We start from the raw sequence: 10,120 nt of genomic DNA, 5'->3' as shown, positions 1-10,120 counted from the left end.
GCACTGGTGATGTAGATCAGTAAAAAGTTAGGATATGGTTGAAGGTTTAAAGGCATAGGGGTGGATAAGATCATCCAAAAAGGGTAGGCAATTGACCCTTGAACAACATGGGTTTGAACTGCCGGTTCACTTACACGTGAATTTTTTACATGTAAGTAAAAAATAGAAAATACAGCATTCAAGGGATGTGAAACCCACTTATAGAGAGGGCCTACATTTCCTATTCGAGGGTTCCTGCAGGGCCGACTGTGGGACTTAAGTAGGTGCAGATTCTGGTACAGGATGGGGAGTGGGTGGCCATGGGGTGGTGGCTGGGAGGAGGCATGAGGAGGCTGATTCTCGAACTAATTCCCCACATATCCACTGTGTAGACAGAAGGGACTGGAGGATGGACCCCTGGGGCCAGTGAAAGAAGAAGAATCCCAAACAGAGAATGAGAATGAATGTCTAGCGATAGAAGAGGAGAAACCAGAGAGTGTGTTGTCAGTGAAGCTGAAATTTGTAGGGATATCAGCATGTGTGGTTTTCTGATTTCCTCCAATAGCACTGAGCACTCTGGATCTAAATGTGGAAAAAGTGGACAGGCAGTGGTATTGATTCAGAGTTTGGGTTTTTCTGGGCAGAAGTGGCTGACTATAGGCAAGGGAGTTGCAAATATTAAGAGACACTGAGTGTTGGATCTGAGGCCAAGGCAGGTAGGGCAGGATGTGAGTACAGGAGGAGTTTAAGTTGGTCAAAGATGGGAGGTCAAAGGGAGGGTGTGGTGGATTTAAAGGGCCCAAGGATCTGAAGGGATAGGAAGTTGTGGTCAGAGTTGGGTAGAGGGGTGCTAAATTTCAGATCCAGGTGGTAACAAGTCCAAAGGTGTGGTCATGGGTCATGGGTGTGAGGGGCTGAAGTGCAAGGGAAGTATATTAGGGGTATCCAGAGAAACAGAACCAATACGGAGTGTGTGTGTGTGTGTGTGTGTGTGTGTGTGTGTGTGTGTGTGTGTATCTCTGGACAGAGAGAGAGAGACCCAGAGAGAGAGAGAGAGAGAGAGAGAGAGAAATAGAAATTGGTTGTCTGATTATAAGGAATTGGCTTATGCATTTATAGAGGTAGGAAACTCCCAAGATCTGTAGCATCAGTCAGCAAGTTGGAGACCCAGGAGAGCTGATGGTGTAGTTCAATTCTGAAGACCAGCAGCCTTGAGACCCAGGAAGAGCCAATATTTCAGTTTGAGTTTGCCTTTTTGCTCAATTCAAGCCTTCAGAGGATTGGATGAGGCCAACCCACATTAGGGAGGGCAAACTGCTTTACTCAGTCTACTGGTTTAAATGTTAGTTTCATCTAAAAATACTCTAACTGAAATACCCAGAATAATCGTTGATCAAATATCTGGGCACCTTGAGACTCAGTCAAGTTGACAGATAAAAGTAACCATGCCTGGAAATAACTTGTCTGCTCCAGAGTTTCTGTACTTGCTTTGGTCTTTTTGTCCTTGGCTTTCTAGATCCAGGTTCCCACTTTAGCTCCTGCCTTTGTCTATGGACTGCAGAAACCTAGTCTATCCATTAGAATTGTACTGGGAAGCTTCTGTTAAGATTGAAGTTGAGACATGGGAGTGGAGTCTGAGTTGTGACCCAACTCTATGAGGAATGCTTATAGGTCTGCTATTACAAGGGACATCTAGAAGCATTGCTACTTGTAATTGTTTTGTCTGTGCCCAATACACAATTCCCATAGGAAAATCAGGGCTACATTAGTTCCTCAGGGCAGTTAAGGACCAAAGAAAAAATTGCAGGTACATTACTTTGTGTCACCTGTGATATTTTATAACAGATATATATATATAACAAATATATATATATTTATATATGGATGAAAACATGTTTATATATAAAAGAAAACAAACATGAATGAAAACATATGGTTTATATATATGAATGTCATGGTTTCTGGCTTATAGCTTTCCTCAGCCCTTTTATAGACCTTTGTTATAATGATGGGGCACTTTAGGTCTCAGGAGCGGGCCCCACGAAACAGAATCTCTCTCTGACCTTCTCCTTCCACCTGCCCAAGGCAGGACTCAAATCTACTTGTGGATCATAAGAACTTCCATTCCAGAGAGGGTCCTGACTCATACCCTAGAGGAAGGAAGGCTGCACAGAGAGGCCAAGAAGAATCTGAACAGATGGGCCTTGCTGGGTTTAGATCGTATCTTTTTTGTCCATTCACATTTCTACATGGTTTTCTATGCTTCAATCATACCTATCCAGTGGAATCTGCATAAAAGGCCCCGGAGGACTGGATTTGGGGAGCTTCCAGAGAGCTGAACACGAGGAGGTTCCTGGAGGGCAGTGCACCTTAGGGAGCTCTGTACCCCTTCCTCCATACCTCACCCTCTTTGTCTCTTCATCTGTATCTTTTGTGATATCCTCTATAGTAAACCAGTAAACATGTTTCCCTGAATTCTATGAGCCACCCCATGAAATTAATTGAACCCAAAGAGGTGGGTCATGGAAACCCTAACATAAAGCTGGTCAAAGTTCTGAATACCTGGGCTTGTGGCTGGTGGCTGAAGTAGGGGCCAGTTTTCATGACTGAGCCCTCTGCTTGTGGGATCTGACGCTGTCTGCAGGCAGATAAAGCTGGAATCGAATTGGAGGACACCCAGCTGGCGTCTGCTGCAGAATGGATTCCTTGTTTGCTAGTGGGGAGAAATCTTCACATGTTTTGGGGTCACAGAAGTTTTCTGTGTTGATTGTTGTGGTGTTGATGTGAGAGCAGAGGAAAAACATGGTTTGAGTTCCTGAACACCACCCCTTGGGTAAGCCTGATGGAACAGATAACAGATGCTATTGGCTATATCTACGTGCACACTGAATTACCCTCCTGAAGGCTGGGGGCTGTTAAACACATTTCACCTGCTGAAGGCTACCCGAAGGATAGGTTATGATTAGGCCTCTTGCTTTGTGAGCAGAGCAGTGTTATTGGAAATAATGGGAATTCTATTTAGCTGGAGGCTTTGGATTAGCAGGTGAATCATGGGTAAAAGATCTGTCTTTATTTAGTGATTCTCATGATTTCAAAATGTGTTAAGATTAGTAAGTAAGATACCTATTTTCAGGAGCTAATAATATTTTTAAAAGGTTCCCTATTCTGAGCCTCCAGTGATTTGTTTTATAGATGTGACCCTTAAGAGAAAGTTTAAAAAATTGGACAACATTTTTTTTGAGGGGGGGGACACATAGTATTCTGGATCTGGACCCGGTTTTCTTTCCTCTTTTTGATTCAAATTGGTTGCATTCCCAACCACACCTACCACTTTGGGACCATCTCCTTTCCTGTCTGAACTGCATAGAAGTGGAAATCCTACTTGTATGTCAGACTCCCTTAACCCCAAAAGAACTTTTAAAGGTATTCACTGATTTTTCTCTGCTTCTTGACTCAGATGTTAAATGATTGGCTTCGATTTTTACCTTTTTATCTCTCTGGGATTAAATCCTGGCCCCTCTTTTGTATAATGTGTTATCTTGGGGAAGTTATTTGACTTCTGTGTACGTCAGCTTTCGTATTTATAAAATGGTGATAATAATAGTCTTTACCTCTTGGGTTAGTGTAGAGATTTAAAATATATATTCTGTATTAGTCAGAGATCTCCAGAGAAAGAGAACCAATAGGATATATATAGATTTAAGAGAGAATTTATTAAGGGAATAGGATCATGTGATTATAGAGGCTGAGAAATCCTGATATGCTGTCTGCAAGCTGGAGAACCAGAGAAGCTGGTAGTGTAATTCTGTCTGAGTCCAAAGGCCTGGGAACAGGGCAGCCAACGATGCAACTCTCAGTCCAAGGCTGAAGGCCTGAGAACCTGGAGTTCTGATGTCTGAGGACAGGACACGATGGCTATCCCCAACCCAGAAGAGAATGAATTCACTCTCCCTCTGGCTTTTTATCCAGAGGATGTAGGTGGTCATCATCCAGTTGGTTGAAAGCCCGGATGGAGGTCTACTGATTACTGTCTACTGATTCAAATGCTTATCTCTTCCAGAAGCACCCTGACAGACACACCCAGGAATAATGTTTTGCTAGCTACCTGGATATTCCCAACCCAGTCCAGTGGACACCTAAAATTAACTGTCCTATATTCCGTACTGTTAGTGCAATGTTTGAGGAACAGCAAAGTGTTCAATAGATGTTAGCTCTAATTTTTATTTTGTTATCCTATGCCTCAAATTCTTTCAGGTTGTCTTTATAAGTATACAACTTATTCATGTTTATTGACTCACTAACAATAGAGTATTTACCTAACTGTGAATCATGTTTTATTTCCTATAGGTGGCTATTTTATATTTGAAAGTGGAAACGAGAAAATCTTGCTTTGTGTAGTCGGCCTGAGTAATGTGACTTCAATTGAGTGCATGCATTTACGGGGGGTAAGGTGATAGAAGGAATATTTGGACTATAAAGCTTAATTCCCAAATCCTGTTTCTCAGCCTTCAATGGTGCAGGAAATCAGTCACTGCATTTCTGATACTGATGACCTCTTTGGTCCTGACTCATCTGAGATGATGCCATACGGAAACCATGGCTCTGGCAAATGGACATGTAATTTGTTTCTTGGACTTAGTAGTGTACAAAATTGGGATATTCTGAGCACTAATATCCCTAACAAGGACAATTCCTGGTTGCAAATTATTTAGTCTACATACAATTTGGGAACTTGGGAATGTTTAGATATTCAGTTGTTTCACAAGCCAGACTATTCACGTTCAGAGAATTTCTGCTGAATCCTCTGATTTGGTTCAACTTATATACAAGCTTAGGCAATTCTTTTGTGGAAGGTACTGAACAACAAGGCAATGAATCATATGGCTTGGTGAACTCTGTCTTAGGTTATGCAGTCATTCATCAAACATTCACTATACAACTACTGTGTGTCAGCCCTTGGACTCAGTACTGAGGACACACACAAATGAATGTGCTACCCTGTCTGTTCTCTGGGGCCTCAAGGGTGGATAGTACCTTTGTAGGAAATATTCTGTGGAAAAGCAGGGAATGATTATCCACCCATCCATCCATTCTTCAATTCAACAAATATTTATGAAACATTTATGTGAGCCAGGCATCAAGTTAGGTATAGGTGATTCAGCAATAGACAATACAGATGCTCCCTGTCCTAGACCTGTTGTAACTCATGGTAGAGATAAACAATTAAATAATTAAACATAAATTTATAGTACTTTGGGATAAGTGTAAGATAAGGGAGCCATTTATAGTACATTGTGATATAGGGAATATCACATATCACATTTAGCCTAAATTAAAGGCTAAATGCTCAATTTAGAAGTGATTTCTCTCTGTGTCTCACCTGAGAAAAGATCTGAAACTTTGAGCAGAACAGTTTCATGTGAAAGCAGTCATATGAGAGTATTGTATCTTTAGAGGTTTCTTTGGTTATATAGGCTTGTACAAAAGCAATTAGGAGTAGAGATTGGAACAATACTAGAAATACAGTTGATGACTTAAATAGAAGAAAACCTGTGTATTAGGCATTGGGCTTTGAGTCATTGTAGACATAAAAAACTCAAAGTTCTTTGCAATGAGCATGTTAGCACTGACAACAGGAAAGAGCCAAAAAAGAACTTCATGGATGAAAACTATAAAAGAAGATGCAGATTTGGACTCAGATAAGGACAGAGTTTCTCTCCCAAGTGGTCCTGGCTAAGGGCTTCGCCAATGTTCTAGAGAGGAGGGCATTTAAACCTGTGATTATTTATATTTTACCATACATTATTTTTGCTTACAATAACAATAAGTAAGGTATATGGATTCGATTCATTTATTATAGGAGGTTGTATTTCCTTATATATTGTCTCATTTTTCTCATCAGGTCCTGTGTTGAAAAAAAGTTTTCTCTTACTGTTGGGAAGTACCTGAATCAAATAGAACAAACCAACACTACTGTCCTAGTACCCTAAGCAGGTAGCTGGGTAAAAAGCTCTCACTAATTTTTGGTACAAGGCCCCGAACACAGAGTGTCTACAAAGTCAGAAGTTCTCAGGTCTACTTGTATGTCAGAAACACCCAAGGATCTTTAAAAAATAGAGATAACCAGACCCATCCTGCAAAACTGTGATATAATAGGTCTGGGGGAAATAACTGGGAATATATTTTTAAAAAAACTTCTTGGCCGGGTGCAGTGGCTCACGCCTGTAATCCCAGCACTTTGGGAGGCCGAGGTGGGCGGATCACAAGGTCAGGAGTTTGAGACCAGCCTGGCCAATATGGTGAAACCCCATCTCTGCTAAAAGTACAAAAATTAGCCGGACAGGGTGGTGGGCACCTGTAGTCCCAGCTACTAGGGAGGCTGAGGCAGGAGAATCTCTTGAACTCAGGAGGCAGAGGTTGCAGTGAGCTGAGATTATATCACTGCACTCCAGCCTGGGTGACAGAGCGAGACTCCCTCTCAAACAACAACAACAACAACAACAACAACAACAAAAACGACAAAAAAAGACTTCTCAGGTGATTCTGATGTACCTAGTCTGCATGGATTGCTGTTTCAGAACCTCTGTACTAGGTTAACAGTATGATTTTTATGTATTCCCACTTTTAGATGAGCTACTCTCATTAAAACTGAAAAAAATAATTTTTATCAATGGCAATTAAAATTTTTTTTTTTTTTTTTTGAGACAGAGTTCCTTGCTGTGTTGCCCAGGCTGGAGTGCAGTGGTGCAATCTTGGGTCACTGCAACCTCTGCCTCCTAGGTTCAAGTGATTCTCGTGCCTCAGCATCCTGACTAGTTGGGACTACAGGCATGCACCACCACGCCTGGTTAATTTTTGTAGTTTTGGTAGAGATGGGGTTTCACCATATTGGCCAGGGTGTTCTCGAATGCCTGACCTTGTGATCCACCTGCCTTGGCCTCCCAAAGTTCTGGGATTACAGGTATGAGCCACTGCGTCCAGCCAAAAATTTATTAGTCCCTTTCTTTGTCCCACCCTCTTTTTATTCATCTCTTCCATGTTTTTCACAGAATTCTAAAGTACGTTGTGATTACCTTATCCAAACTCTGTTTTGAGATAAGAGGGGATAAATAGCTACCATTTACCATTTAGAGAAATCATTTTATTTTATTTATTTATTTATTTTTTTGAGACAAGTCTCGCTCTGTCACCCAGGCTGGAGTTCGGTGGTGTGATCTTGGCTCGCAGCAACCTCTGCCTCCCAGGTTCAAGCAACTCTCCTGCCTCAACCTCCCTAGTAGCTGGGATTACAGGCATGTGCCACCATGCCCAGCTAATTTTTTTTTTTGCATTTTTAGTAGAGATGGGGTTTCTACATGTTGGCCAGTCTGGTCTCGAACCCCTCAGGTGATTTGTGTGCCTCTGCCTCCCAAAGTGCTAGGATTACAGGTGTGAGCCACCGCCACTGGCCAATCATGCACCTATTTAGCCCAATAAATTTTCCTGGAAGAGTCTTGGTATGAGCTAACAATTCACAAATAGGACTGCTTTACAATGAACTGCATGGCTGCAAGCACATAGCAGTTGATAATCTGCTGAGATCCACACATTGCCCAGCTGGCTTTTTCAGACCCTGCCTTCTTGCCTTTGGTATGCTGTTTCGGGGTGTTATGCCCCGACCCATGACTCATGACTTGGCTTTTTGACCAGGCAACCTTCTCACTGTGGTTCCTTGGGTTGGCATTTGGTTATGGCTTTCCTTCTAGGGCAGGGCACTCATCTAGGCCACACTCTGCCAACTTGGATTTAGCCTATCAGCCTCTTTGTCCCTTTCCTGGCTTCCTCATACTTCAGTTCCCTCCCTAGGCAGATGGCCTTGTGGAGTCACAGTACCCAACAAACTCTTTTCCAGCATTTGATCGGCTTGATAGCCAAATAATTTCTCTTTATTTTCAGCTGAGATCTCATACAGATCCGCTGAGATTACATTTGTCCTAATGTAAACCATTATCGCCATCTCTGGTCCAATATCCTCATGGGGTCAGTTTTCCATTCCTTTAATCTTTTCTTTCACTCATCTCTTTTACGCTGTTTTATTAATTGAATTAATAAGTATAAACCAAGAAACGACAGGCTGAACAGCTGTATGCAGCCGGAGAGGGCGGGGATGCGGGCCGGATGGACACAGAGGAGGCCAGGCCGGCGAAGAGGCCCGTCTTCCCACCCCTCTGTGGGGACGGGCTCCTGAGTGGGAAAGAACAAACAAGGAAAATTCCAGTCCCAGCTAACAGATACACACTATTGAAAGAAAACTGGATGAAGATACTTACTCCTATTGTGGAACATTTGGGACTTCAGATACGCTTTAACTTGAAATCAAGGAATGTAGAAATCAGGACTTGTAAAGAAACCAAGGATGTTAGTGCTCTGACAACAGCAGTTGATTTTGTGAAAGCTTTTATTCTAGGCTTTCAGGTGGAGGATGCACTTGCCCTCATCAGGTTAGATGACCTCTTCCTAGAGTCTTTTGAAATTACAGATGTTAAACCCCTAAAGGGAGACCATTTATCCAGGGCAATAGGAAGAATTGCTGGCAAAGGAGGAAAAACCAAATTCACCATAGAGAATGTGACACAGACGCGGATAGTTTGGCGTGATGTTAAAGTTCACATCCTTGGCTCCTTCCAAAACATCAAGGTGGCAAGAACTGCCATTTGCAACCTAATCTTGGGAAATCCTGCTTCCCAGGTTTATGGCAATATTCGAGCTGTGGCTAGCAGATCAGCAGATTGATTCTGATTTCAAGTCAGAGACTTTTTATCTTGCCTTTGGACTCTGGAGAAAAATACTTTTTGAGTGGTCGGTCACAAGAAACCATCTGAAGAATTTCAGTCATTTGAAGCCTCTGTCCCTTCTTCCATTCTCAGCCAGAAGCATAAACAGAAAAGAAAGATTTAAGAGTATTCACACTCAACAGGTTTTAGAATAATTTAAATATCAAAAATTGATTCTATTATACTTACACATTAGGTATAATTTATTGTTTATCTGAAATGACATGTAGCAGATTGCATAGTCTGTAATCCTCTCAGAGGGAAACTTCTTTAAACAAGAAGTTAAAACAGCTCTATATGAATAAGTTTAAACAGTTCTATATGAATTTATACTTTTATATTTATAAATTTATAACTTCATAAAAATTTATAAACATTTCTTCTTTATAATTGTAATTTAATAGATTATCTCAGAAAAACCTCTCTGAATGATAACCCTTCCTTACTACTGGGTGATGTGTAAATATTTTTTGGGGGACAGGGTCTCACTTTGTCACCCAGGCTGGAGTGCAGTGGTGCGATCTCAGCTCACTGCAGCCTCTACCTCCTGGGTTCAAGTGATCCTCCTGCCTCAGCCTCCCTAGTAGGTGAGACTACAGGTGTCCACCACCATGCCTGGCTAATTTTTTGTATTTTTTGTAGAGATGGGGTTTCACCATGTTGACCAGGTTGGTCTCGAACTCCTGACCTCAAGTGATCCATCCACCTCGGCCTCCCAGAGTGCTGGGATTACAGGCATAAGCCACTGTGCCTGGCCTTGATGTGTGAGTATTTGAGAGGTCATAAGCAGTGGTTTTGGCTATACTGTACTACACCATATACATCAGTAAGAGCTCATCTTGGAACCTGTTTTGCAGTTTTAAAAATTAAAGACCTACATCACACACACACACACACACACACACAGAGACATTGGAAAGGCCCCTTAAGCTCTCAGAGCCCAAGTTTCCTCATTGGCTCAATGGAGATAATTACACCTAACAGGATTAGCATGAAATGTCAAAGTGCTTAGAAAATTTCATTTGCTCAATAAATGTTCATTTTCTTTTCTACCTGGAATGCTCAGAGTTCTGTTTAATCAAATATTCTCATAATATAAAGTTAGCAATAAATTATGTTTATCATTAAAAATGAACCTAATACCATGCAGGCATAAAGGAACTTTCTGGATGATAGAAATAGTCTATATCTTGATCTGGATGGTGGTAACATGGGTGTTTGCGTATGTAAATATTCAAGCTGTGTACTTAATAGTTACATATCTTACTGTGTGTAAGTTATTCTTCACCTAAGAAAAGTACTTTGAACATAAAAGTCTTCTAAAATTG

The 10,120-nt window shown here is 41.5% G+C and overlaps 1 pseudogene; it reads left to right on the top strand.

Moving 5' to 3' along the window:
- The first annotated feature begins 8,108 nt into the window (after window positions 1-8,108).
- On the top strand, window positions 8,109-8,751 carry LOC112635330 (annotated as a pseudogene).
- Window positions 8,752-10,120: the final 1,369 nt, after the last annotated feature.

The sequence above is a fragment of the Theropithecus gelada genome, chromosome 11 (assembly GCF_003255815.1).
Source record: "Theropithecus gelada isolate Dixy chromosome 11, Tgel_1.0, whole genome shotgun sequence".
NCBI lineage: Eukaryota > Metazoa > Chordata > Mammalia > Primates > Cercopithecidae > Theropithecus > Theropithecus gelada.
The sequence above is the reverse complement of the archived record's forward strand: the minus strand, read 5'-3'. Positions and strand labels throughout refer to the sequence as shown.